At 42.7% G+C, this 12888-nt stretch overlaps 1 long non-coding RNA gene across 1 annotated transcript in view; it reads left to right on the top strand.

Annotated features, from left to right (window-relative positions):
- LOC134560470 (uncharacterized) overlaps positions 1-12519 on the top strand; it is a 208823-nt gene extending 196304 nt beyond the window's left edge. Inside the window, exon 4 of the long non-coding RNA XR_010082744.1 lies at positions 12380-12519. This is a non-coding gene — a long non-coding RNA (uncharacterized LOC134560470). The remainder of the gene's footprint in view (positions 1-12379) is intronic.
- Positions 12520-12888: the final 369 nt, after the last annotated feature.

The following is a 12888-nucleotide window of genomic DNA, read 5'->3' as shown; positions in this document are numbered from 1 at the left end:
CTGGTAAGCTACTTTCTAGACTTCAAAACTCTCAGTCTCTGGAGAATTTATTTAGCTGGATAAACCTAGACCTGAGAGTTAAAACCAGGGAACAATCCAGTTCTGTGACATCAGATTGTCAGTGGTGCGATAAGATTTAACTTCAGCAGAGAGCTCTGAGCTGGAGACTCAGAGCCACAGAATCGTTTAGTTTGGAAAAAGTGAAACCTTCAGGTGCAGCCGTGGGAGAGCAGAGCCAGCCCTGCACCCTTGGGACCTGCAGGGTTCCACATCAGCCCTGCACCCCTGGGACCTGCAGGGTTCCACATCAGCCCTGCACCCCTGAGCCCTGCAGGGTTCCACATCAGCCCTGCACCCCTGAGCCCTGCAGGGTTCCACATCAGCCCTGCACCCCTGGGACCTGCAGGGTTCCACATCAGCCCTGCACCCCTGGGACCTGCAGGGTTCCACATCAGCCCTGCACCCCTGGGACCTGCAGGGTTCCACATCAGCCCTGCACCCCTGGGACCTGCAGGGTTCCACATCAGCCCTGCACCCCTGAGGGCTGGGACAGCAGCAATCAGAGATCCCTGCCTGGGTAAGGGTTCTCAGTTAACACTCTGTTAAACTTCTGTTGGTTTGGAGTTACACCAAGTCGATACTAAAAGGCCCCAATCCCTATTTTTGTCAAATTAATAAAAAAGCTTTCTCACATTAGATACAGGGTAACACAGGAATCATTTTAGAGTAGGAACTGGATTTCATAACATTGGTAAATTCTCTAAGATACCAGAGCAAAAAGTGCAAACCATCCTTTATTAGGAGTTTAGAGGCAATTTTCTATTTCAAGATAATTTATGCTTGCTTAACATCCAGGTTGAGCTCTACACCTTCAGATAAACAATTTTTTCAGATTTACTACTTCACATATATTCAGAAATAAGCAAATATTGGTTGAAAAGAAATATGAGGGCACCAGAGTTCACTGCCTTTGCACAATTACAAATCTCATTGTCTTTGATGAATTAATCAGAGTAGTAAGAATTAAACAAGGATGTTTGTTGGATAGGGTAGCGTGGAAAAGTCAGGAAACTTGCAAGTCTAGAGAAAATGGTTTAATAAAATCAAGCAGTTCCCAGTGCATTGTTTTTGAATAAATGTCTGCTATGGCCCAGTGAGGTTTAAAATCCTTACCAGCCCCTGGGATCATTCATGCTCTGACTGAGACTTGAATCTGGAGCAGCTGGCAGCACTCCAGTGCAAAGGAGGATGAAGCTGAGTGAGCCCAGAGGCAGGAAAGTGGTAGCAAAACCAGAGTGTGAACATTGTGGGCAGGGGAGAAGTGCAGCTGGGAGGTTTCTGAGTTGGGGAATAGAGAAGTCCAAGGCTCTTTCAGACATTGATCTGTCTGAGTCTTTCGAGTGTTTCTCTTACTTAACTTTCTACAGCTGCTTTGTGTTCACAAACAATCACATATATCTACAGATACAGATATAAAGCCATGATTATATAGGGGTTAATCACAACTTTTGGATTTAGGCACTAAACTGACTGAAGCTGCTTTCAGAAATCTCTTGTACTGAGCCTGTGCAAGGTCTGGCCCTGCAGAATGTGCAGGAAGGTAAAATCTGGATCTGGTTTTCATCACCTCTCAGCTAAAACGTTTCTCAGTTAGAAAGTTATCTTGAACTGCATTGCAAACTGAAAAAGGTGCTTGTTTATTTGCTGAAGTAATTTCAGACTAATAGTGAGTGATTACCAGCACAACATTGCTGATGTTGATTAGGCACTGCACTTATATTTTTCTCAGTTTTCAGGGAAACATTACTTACATTTGCATCTCCTTGCTAAATGAGATAGGAAAGAAGTTCTATGAATTTATTTTCACATCATGGCAGAGTTAAGGTTCTTTAAATAGCAAGGCAACCTATTAGACATGAACGATTTTGAAAATAATTATCTCCATTTTAATAAGGGGGAAATACTTTGCTGTCATTGCACTGCTCTCATGCTACGTGGTGTGTTTATAATCAGCTTTTTAATTTCTGCCTGCCACCCCAGGCCGTGCCGAGGGCTCAGGAAGCCCCAGCTGTGGGAGGAGCTCACACTGGAGTGTGACAGGAGGGCAGGATGGGCTCCCTCAAGTGAAGGATAAATGGAAATTTGGGTTGAAGTGGGCTCAGAACTGTCTCTGGGTTACTCAGGTAAAGAACAAATGGGAATTTTGGGTTTAAGTGGGCTCAGAGCTGTCTCTGGGTTACTCAAGTAAAGGATAAATGGGAATTTTGGGTTTAAGTGGGCTCAGAGCTGTCTCTGGGTTACTCAAGTAAAGGATAAATGGAATTTTGGGTTTAAGTGGGCTCAGAGCTGTCTCTGGGTTACTCAGGTAAAGGATAAATGGGAATTTTGGTTTAAGTGGGCTCAGAACTGTCTCTGGGTTACTCAAGTGAAGGATAAATGGAAATTTGGGTTCAAGTGGGCTCAGAACTGTCTCTGGGTTACTCAGGTAAAGAACAAATGGGAATTTTGGGTTTAAGTGGGCTCAGAACTGTCTCTGGGTTACTCAAGTAAAGGATAAATGGAATTTTGGTTTGAAGTGGGCTCAGAACTCTCTGTTTTACCACATTTTTGGTCAGAGTATGAGGTCTGCAAACACTCTACCTTGAAGAACATTAAAAAGATGTTAGGAGCAGTAGTAAAGCTCTGATTTTAATAAGAGGGGAGGGACTGTGATTTCCTCATGAGTGATGGAAGGTGTGGTTGACACCATTTCCCTGCTGTTTGAGGAATGTAATGCATTTAGTGAATAAAAAGAATTCATTATAAAGAAAATATTGTGCACACACTATAATTGAGACTGAAAAGCTCTATTTACTCAATTGGAGGCAAGCTTTTCATAAAGCAGATGCATAATTTATGTCACTTTTTGCTGCTAGCTGTTTCTGTGCCTGGTGGTATCCCATAGTCCTTCTCAGATAACTGTTTACAGTTTTATGCAGAAAGAGATTAAATGCCTCATTGAAGGTCACACAGGAAGACAAACAGACCCAGGAATTAAGCAGAGGTCTCTGACAATTATCTCGTTTTCTGTTTACTTATCACAATTTTCTGGCATTCAGTTTTGGCTGTTTGGTTGGGCAGTAGCCAGAGCCAGGCCTGACACGAGCCCTGTGGTTTTGTGTTTTTGTGTTTTTGTTTTTTTGTGTTTTTGTGTTTTTGTGTTTTTGTGTTTTTGTGTTCCTGCTCCCTCCGTGAGGACGAGCTGTGCTCACAACCAAAGATTGTCTTACACTAACCTGTATCACAAACCCATGGGATTTTCACAATGTCTTAGCTCTTCACAAGATCTGAGAGAATGTTATTCGATGTAGTTTCAATCAAATGTTATATTTTGTCAGGCATTTTTTGCCAGTGAATTTTTCAACAGACTTTCACTTTAAATAACTTTAGATACTTTCTATACTGTGGAGAAATACATCCCCTGAGGAGGTTTATTTGCCTTTTTCCTTGCCAGTTCAACAGCAAAAATATGAACCGAGAACACAGAGGGATGAGAATAAGAAGTAAAATTCAAATGACTGTTGCTTTTTCTTACTGTAATTATTTTATGCTTGGGTAGATAAACAAACAAACACAGTTCCCTCTTTGGTTTTTGTGATTTCTGAGGTTGATTCTTCCCCAGCACAGTGACCTGAGCCCAGGCTCGGTGCAGGGCACCAGGACCAGGGCAGGGGCTGAGGGAGGTTTCTTGCAGCAGGGTCTGAGCACATCTGGAGGTGTTGCTGCGTGGGTGTCAGCACAGTTCTGCTGGGAAGCCTTTGGTGAAGTTCACAGATTCATTTCAGTGGCATTTATGTCCGAGTCCCTCAGCAGAGAGACATAAACAATTTTTGAATCTATTCTAAATTGAAGTATTTATGATGAAGTATTGAGATTTTAATGATGTCACATTTCATAAATCTAGGGGATGCTGGTGTTGTCAAACTAACATTAAAAAGGGAGAAAATATCCTTCATCTTTGTCATCATCGCCATCACTTACCCTGAGCACTCTGACACAAAAAGACCGATCATTTCCTGAGTGCTCATTTTATCAATTAAATAATGGCAGAAGTATCGTGTCACTTATTATTCAATACATACAGATACAGTCTTCTTCAATGCTTTGCAGTAAAACAGTAAATAAGTCATCAAGTGACTTGTTTGTGAATGTCCTGCAATCAATTTGGAATTTTCTAGAAATGAGTTCCTTATTTTCAACTGTGCTCTCTTCACTTCTGTGAATTTCTTTGCCAATTGCTCAAGCTGTAACTTTACTCTGGAAATATGGACCTGATCCCTTGTGCTTTTATTTCACATGATTTTGATTGCTCCTAACCTAAAAGTCTAATACCTGGTGTAGGTTTCTCATGATTAAAAGTGCCTCAAAAAAGGCTTTTAACGGAGCCTTCCTGGAGCTCCTGTGTCTCTGTTCTCTGTGACTCACCTGGCTCCTGTTTCCTGCCCAAATCTCTTTCATTTCTGCCCGGGAGATCTCTGGGGCTGCAGGCTCTGAGCAGGGCTGAGCAGGAGCTCTGTTAGGCTGCCGTGGCTTTGTGCCTGCCTCCAGGCTGGTTCCTGACCTTTGAGGCACTGGCTCTGGTAACAGATTTGGGACATTACACAGCTCCCTTAAGAACCTGCTGTTTTCCTAAAATTAATCACGTTCTGGCCAGAATCCCTATTTCTGTCTCCTGTGGATGTGCTGGTGAGGATCAGGCAGAAAACAGCTATTCCCTGGAATGTGTAGGCTTTGAGTGCAGGGCTGCTTGCAGAACATTTTCATGGGTTTCAAACAAAACCGCCTTTGTTCAGTTTGGGATTTTGATGTTTTGGATGGAAGACAGGAAATAGGAGGGAGCGTTGTTGTCGAGCTGCAAGGATTTTGTATTCTTCTCTAATATTTGAGACGTGTCGTGCCCTGGTGCCGTCACTGGGACAGAGGCTCGTGGTGATGATTGCTCTGTGTGCAATGAGGATTTGTCACCTCTGGTTTGGGACTGACCTTGCAAATCCTTCAGTGGTGGCAGCTGCATCTGCCAATGAGAAGTGTGCTGGAAATCTCCATTTTTGGCTTCTAACGGGGTTATTTTTGAGGGACCTTCTCAGAGGGGATGGTGAGGGGTTCGTTTTGTAGATTTTATGTTTTGAAACACCACAAAGACCAAAACTGTTTTCATGACAGTTACACTCTGCTCTCTGAAATCTGTTGAGAGTAAATGAGATGTAAGAAAGGAGCAAGGTCCTAGAGCACGACAACTCCATTATCCTTCTACTACTCACCAAAGAAATGCTTTTAATAATTGTGAAACATAGAATTTATGTCACTTAAACCTGGGGTGAAATACAGCAACGCTTCCATGTTCACAGAAAAAGAAATGTCTTTCCATTCTGTCCCTGGCAGAGACAACTTGTGGAGAGTGTTAATTTAGTATGTTGTGGTCCAGGTTTTTGTTATACAGCTGAGAAGTAAAGGCTTCTCAGTAAAGTATTAAAGGACAATGGCTACAAAATAACATCAAGAGACCCTGAATTTCTGCTACAAAATGCTGTATTCTTAGGGATGACACTTAATTTCAAATATTTTGGTATACAAAGAAGTGCAGAATTATCACAGCAAGACCTGAGGCTGTAAGTGGAAATTATATCCTTAACTGGTGTAAGAAAAACTGTATAAGTGCTTTCTGTTTCTGACTGTCAATAACACAAGAGGTAAAGAAGAAAAATAGAGCTGTTTTTAGAATTTATAAATCCAGCTGTTGGATAAACAAGTACCCTACCTTTTTCATTAGGTGTTTAGAGGTTTGAAATGAAAGAAAGCCTGAAAGATGCAGCTACTTTGGCCTGAAGAAATGTGCTAAATTCACTGAAGCCCAAGACAAATCATAGAAAACTGTTCTACACAGATGAACCACTTTACATACTAGTTTAAAAGTTGATTACTTATCTGCCTTCTCGATTTATACGTTTGTCTGATAATACTAGAAACTAACTTAAATAATCAATATTGTACCTGACAATTGTGGAAAATTTTGAAGAACTAAAAAAAAAACCAACTTGATTCTGTGCATGGTAACACATGAGAAATTCCCATCACTGTTTTCCCAACAATAATCATCCTTTCTAATGTACAGAGCTTTGGAAGGGTCTCAAGAATTTCCATATTGGATGTGGGTCTCCATTGAAATAATAAAGGAAATGGATGCAGTGCTCTCAGGCCCGTCTTGCAGGGGTTTATTTCATTGTCAGCTCTGCTTCGTGCCTGAGAATGGTTTCTACATCTGTTCCTTCTGTTGACATCACTGGATATGACATTTCTCCCTTTGTCTCAGCTGGTATTAATGGGCAGTCAGGCCTTGGTGGAAATGCTCTCAGGGATCTGCTGCTGCTCACAGATATTAGCACTGCCAGAGTCATCTCTGAATCTCCAGTTTTGTCTTCCAAATCCCATCTCTGACGATCAGGCTGCTCCAGCCTGATGATTGAAGCAGTTTCCATTGCAGAGCTTGTTCTGCACAGCACCCACTTTGCATGTAAAGATCCGTGTTTGGATCCCACAAAGCACAAAGCTGTGAGCTCCACACAGGGTTACCCCCTGAGCTCCTCTCCCACCGTGTTTGATGTTTCCTCTCCTGAAGGACAAGGCTGTGATGAGCTCTGCACTTACAGCAGCTAAGGGTACTTCTCTGGCAGAGTAGTTACATGCAGACACACACCAGCTTCTTTTCAAGCTCCTCTCCAAAAATACTGAATTATTATTTCAACAGAACACTGCTTCAGTTTTAATGAGGTCACCCTGCAATATCGCATTTCCTTACCGTATTCCTGTAAGTGGAATAATCTGCATCGTTTTTATCCTTGCTTTTCTGTCATTAGCATTCTCATCTCTTTGGGGCCTGTGGTACATATTTAGCAGGACAATAATGGTGCTTTTGTGTCCCTGCTCTTTTCCAACACTTCTCTGTCAAATGTGAGACCCTCCAGCAGCACAGTAATTAATGTTTCTGTCTGTTTGCAGATCACCCTACACCAGCAATGCAGGCACAGGCAGTGGAAGCATCTTTGGTCTCTCATGCATGAGAATGGGGGACAAAGCAGCCCCGAATTTCCCCTTCCCCTGGGGCAGGTGCTGGGGAGGCCCCGCTGGTGTCACCAGCACTGCCCGTTCAGGGTGCCTCGGAGCAGGCTCTGTCCGAAACATGAGTGAGGTTTATTTGTACCCTCACAGCCCTGCTCTGCACAAACCCTCCAAAATTACTGCCAGCAGGATGAAGGGTGCAGGTTCCTTTTTTAGTTCCTTTCGTTTATGATCTTGGGGGAAGGAGGAGATTCTAAAGTCTTTTAAAATAAAAGCAAATCACTTCTCCCTCCAGCCCCCTCCCCCTAAAAACAAACAAACCCCACCCAAATCAAATAAACAGAACAAAAATAAACCAGGAAAAAACAACCCCTGAGGTACAGGGAAGACTCTTTGTGTTTGCAATGGTCTGTCTTGAACAAGACTGTTCTATTGGGGGTTCCCACAGCAGAAAACTCCCCAAAGCTTTTTGCTGTTCTTTGGCACACCAGTAAGAAAGATTGTGTGACCGAGGTCACGTCTCCGTTCACCAGAAACAGAAACTCCTGGCCTTTCATTCGGCCCTTTCATCCAGGGACTCCAGTCCCTCCCAGTTTCCTAATTATCACTGTTATAAAATGGTGACTGGGTGCAGTTAATTTGGGGTTGTTCAGAATTTCTAACCCGGCTGTGCTGGTGCAGGTCAAGCCCTGAATCTCCTGGCACGTGGGTTCTGTATGTAGTGAAAGGTTGGCAATTTGGAGAGAAGAAAATGCTGCCTAAAGGAACACAGATTTGAGGAAGGGTTTTCACAAGCCTCAGATTGACTGAAGTGCTCGAGAATTGCTTTAAAACCTGATTTCCCAGTCCGTGCACTGAACACAGGGTCTGGCCAACGCTTTAAACACCAGGTTTGACCTCAGTCTATAATTTAGGGGCCAGAGTAAATTTAGCCAAAAGTACTTAATGGACACTTGCGTTTTTGTGAAGTGCTGGAGATTTTATTCTTACAGACACAAGTTCTGTTTTGATTCTATCACATTTTTTATATTTTCTATAAAAATGTTCCCTTTCATATATATAGCACTCACATTGTGATGTCTGCAAAAAAACCTGACATTTGCCTAATCTAAACTGCTTCATTTGCAGTCTTATCTGGGAAAAAAAAGTTTCAGTGTATGACAAGTGATGTATCTTAATAATTATCTCTTCAGTATGCCTTATGGTGAATAATCAGCTTGTTTCAATTTACACTGTAAAATATAGAAAGCAGATTTGTGGAGAGCTTGGCTCAGAACCAGCTCAGAAAATGACCCTTTGAGTGTGGCTGCCTCCCAGGGTGAGACTGTTCCTCAGAAGAAAACTGAAATAAGTTATAATTGTTCATTTCCCGGGTTTCACCTTGTCTGCCCAGGGGGGACACAGCTGTGGTGAGCATCGCAGGGATTGAGGATTGGCAGGTTCATGTGTGGCAGATTAATTGAGAAATGATTGGATGCTGTCTTTAAGACACAGGCAATTGAATGTGCAGCAGGTAAACCTAAAAGGTCTGCAAAGGCAGTCTTTATAAATCCTTTTTTATATTTTTATTCATTTCAATAGCCAAAATGCACCTAACCCAACCAATTCTTGTGCAAAATAAATTCATTTCTATTCGGCTCTAAATTTCATTTTATGTGTTCCTATTGAAATTCAGGTGCTCACACATTTTGACCTTTTCAAGAAGGCCTGCCTCATTGTGAATTGTGAGTGCATTAGGAAGGTAAACACATTCAGCACTTGTTATTCAATGAGTTTGGATTCAGAACGTCATTGTCAATAGGTTAATCCTTTTGTACAGACAGTCTCTTTGGCTAAGAGGCATCTTAAACAAATAAAGGTTTTACCAAAATGCTAATTTTTCAGTCTTCCTGTCAACTGTCAAAGAACAAACCTCAGTGGAGGTCTTAAAATTGGTTATTTCTAGTTGATATTCACTTCGTGTCAGCACAGTTTGAAAAAGAACTTCTGTATACAGAAGCCTAATCACAGGCTATTTGTTACTCTGCTCAAGAAATCATTAAAACCTAGGATTTTCTTGGAGTGCTTTATGAGGATGAGGGAAGGGATAAGTTTATCTGGGTTCAACAAATATTTATAAATACCATGAATAAAAAGGATACCAAATTCAGCAGCAGATTGGGAAGGCACTTAAAAAGAAAATAACATATCCCCGATCTGATTAAAAGTCAAGTGTCTCTTGAACTGCACATCACAGTGTTTGCCAAGTGGATGTATTTTAGACTATTGGTTAAAATGTGAAAGTAGAAATTAGGGATTCTGAGAGAGAATTGCAATAAAAGAGCTCCTTGCAAGAATTCCGTGGGCAGGAGTTCAGCAGTAAATAAGGTGAGGCTGTATGTACAAGCTTGATTTAGTTATTTAAGTCCTTTCATTGCTTCCCAGGCTTCCTGCAGATCGTGTATTTCTGTTTATTTCTACATGAGAAATGACAGGAGTGCAAAGGGAATGTCCATCCACACCAGCTGGAGTTGGGGGACACCCACGGGGGCTCCCCTGGGTGTCCTCACCTGCAGCTGTATCCAGATGTGAACATTTCCTCCTCACTTTCAGGGGATCTCCTGGAATTTTCAACAGCCCATCCCTGTTTTTCCTCTTTTCCATTGGGACATACATCCTGTCCAGAAAAGGAATGAGGCAGTAGGGACCTTCTGGATTTATTTACATGAAAACAGGGATTTTTCACACTGAGTTCTTACCTGATCCTTGGGTTTGCATTAAACATCCTGTTTTACTCAGGTACTTCCACTGCCAAACTGAGCCTTCTCCTTAACATCCGCAGTACTTCTAAATTGTATCTGAATTTTTTATGTGCTCATCATAAAATATGTATTTATTGTGAAGTTATGACTAACAGTGCTTCATTAAGATATAGAGGGTATTAGAATTAAACATATTATCTGATCAACAAAACAAAGAGCAGCTCCTCAGCTCCTTCAGGAAATTCCTATGGGTTGAACACCAAGTGGAAGATTCAAGTCAGGTGACATCTGCTGCAGATGTGATCTATTGCTTTGTCTTCTATCAGCCCTCATGATTTATGTTTTTCTGGAGCTGTTCTTGCCCGATTGACATTTATATAGCATTTTTAATATACTTCATATTCCCACGCACATTTAATGATTATTAAATAGTCAGGACTTCCCAGGGAATGGCTGGCTGAATGCTGAGTGACTGATTTGAGGGATAATGGTGTCAGTTCAGCGTGTACCTGTGCAAAGGTCAAAGGGCATCCCTGAAGTGGTGCTGCAGAGTTTGGGCCCAGGTAATGAGAACGGTCAAGAAGGTGCTAATGTTCTAGCAATAAAAATAGGCTTCATTTTGTGTCTAAAAGTATTTAAAGATGGTATCTGGGCATGCCATGTTTTGCCAAAGACCTTCATACGGGTCTTTGGGATATAAAGCAGAGATAAAATGCTAAATAGCACAGACTGGCAGCTGGTTGTTCCCTTGTGTCGGGGAATGGAGTTTAAATAAAACACCAGAACAGCCCAAACTCCTCTCTAAGCAGTTCAAATTCAATTCCCTGCTCAAGGCCCTGCTTGCTGCATGGCTGAGGGACAGGATTTCCTGAGCTGCTCTGACTCTGAGCTCTCCTGACCTGTTGTGGTGACAGTGACAGTGTCACAGTGACATGGTGGCAGTGTCACAGTGACATGGTGGCAGTGTCACAGTGACAGTGTCACAGTGACATGGTGGCAGTGTCACAGTGACATGGTGGCAGTGTCACAGTGACATGGTGGCAGTGTCACAGTGACAGTGTCACAGTGACATGGTGGCAGTGTCACAGTGACATCGTGGCAGTGTCACAGTGACATCGTGGCAGTGTCACAGTGACAGTGTCACAGTGACATGGTGGCAGTGTCACAGTGACATCGTGGCAGTGTCACAGTGACATCATGGCAGTGTCACAGTGACAGTGTCACAGTGACATCGTGGCAGTGTCACAGTGACACGGTGGCAGTGTCACAGTGACATGGTGGCAGTGTCACAGTGACAGTGTCACAGTGACATCGTGGCAGTGTCACAGTGGCAGTGTCACAGTGACACGGTGGCAGTGTCACAGTGACGTGGTGGCAGTGTCACAGTGACACGGTGGCAGTGTCAGCGTCAGCCCGGCTGTCCCAGCCCTGACCTGAGGCTCAGCTCTGTGCTCAGGCTGCTCCTGCTGCCCCCTCACAGCTCCTGTTAGTCTGGGCTGCCTGTTGTACCCCAAAAACACTGGAATCAAACCAGGAACTTAAAATAATCTCAAGCTAGCAAATGAAAAATTATTCTTTCAAGTTAAGCTTTCGTGATTCACTGTGGAGCTTTTGATCTTCCTCAGGTAGAGACCATATGTCCTGGGCAGGATATATTTGAATCTGGAATATTTTTGCAGGTATTTCTGTTGATCTGTGAAAGGATAGATTTAGAAACGCTTCAGAAATACAAGGAATCAAGCTGAGAAATATCTTCATTTTTATCTTTCAAAATTATGTGGGGATACAAGAGGGTCTTCTAACTTGAAATCTAAGGTAATTAGGATATCAGGAAAACTTACAAGATTTAAACTTGGACCCAGATTATTTTTATTTTTAGTCAATTTTTCAAGACTTTGTCTGGCCAGTTTTAGGACCTGTCAGTTCTAGAAGGCACAGAAACCATTTCCCCCGTGGGATTTGTCATCTCTGCCCTTTGAGAAAGAGGATCCCTTTTTGTCTGACAGTTGTATTAAGAGATGCCAATGTGCATTATGCCAGTATTTAATGCATTATATTGTGTCATTGGAGAACAGCATAGAAACAGTGTGTGCAGCAAAGGGCAGCTGAGGGGCTCTATAGAGAATTGCAGACTGGAAAAAGCCTTTTTGTCATACTCTGTGACAGATGCATTCACTGTAAAATTGTTCAATAGTTTTTTAAAACTTATTTTACCTCATTTTTCATTTAACTATTTCAGCTGAATAGATCTGCCATGAGCCACAGGACAGCAGTCCAACACTCACTTTCTATTTTTGCTCAGGTACAAGCCTCTGCCCAATACATAATTATACATCGTGGTTTTAAAATGTCAATTATATAAAAATATAAATAAATACCAGGCAATTTTACAATTAGGTCTTTCATTAAAGACACAGTATGACAGCATAATCAGCTTTTCATTTAATGGTTTTAAAAGCCGTCATAGCCTAATTAATATGCTGCAGTAATAACCAGTCTGCTTGCATTCTCCTCTTTCCCTGTGCTTTCCAATCTTTTTTCAGCCAGTGATCTCAAAACACTGCCATCTGCAGATCCCTGCGTTTGAGAGGATTCTGCACATGCACAAATCCCGTCCAGCCCTGTGGAATTGCTGAACTCCTCCCAGTGAACCCGGGGAGCTCTGCGGGTGTGGGGGGTTTGGGGTGTTTGGGGTGTTTGGGGGTTTGGGGTGTTTGGGGTGTTTGGGGGGTTTGGGGTGTTTGGGGTGTTGGGTTTGGGGTGTTTGGGGGGTTTGGGGTGTTTGGGGGGTTTGGGGTGTTTGGGGTGTTTGGGCTCCAGCCCAGCAGTGCCCGGTGCTGTCTCTGTTCTCCCCGGGCTGGGTTGGGTTCCCCTGTCCCATCAATTCAGGATCCTCTGCCTGGCTGCGGCTCCCCAGCCCTGGGAAAACTGAACACACTGAAGAAAAAGGGGCTTTTTCCATGTGGTTAAAGTTCAGCTGGGAAGGAGTAATTAAAACAGTTGAAAAGTGTTTTAAGGATGAGCTGAGTCCAGAAGGGAAACTTGATATCCT

This window comes from Prinia subflava, chromosome 20 (assembly GCF_021018805.1).
Source record: "Prinia subflava isolate CZ2003 ecotype Zambia chromosome 20, Cam_Psub_1.2, whole genome shotgun sequence".
Lineage (NCBI taxonomy): Eukaryota > Metazoa > Chordata > Aves > Passeriformes > Cisticolidae > Prinia > Prinia subflava.
This window is presented reverse-complemented; position numbering and strand designations above follow the sequence as displayed.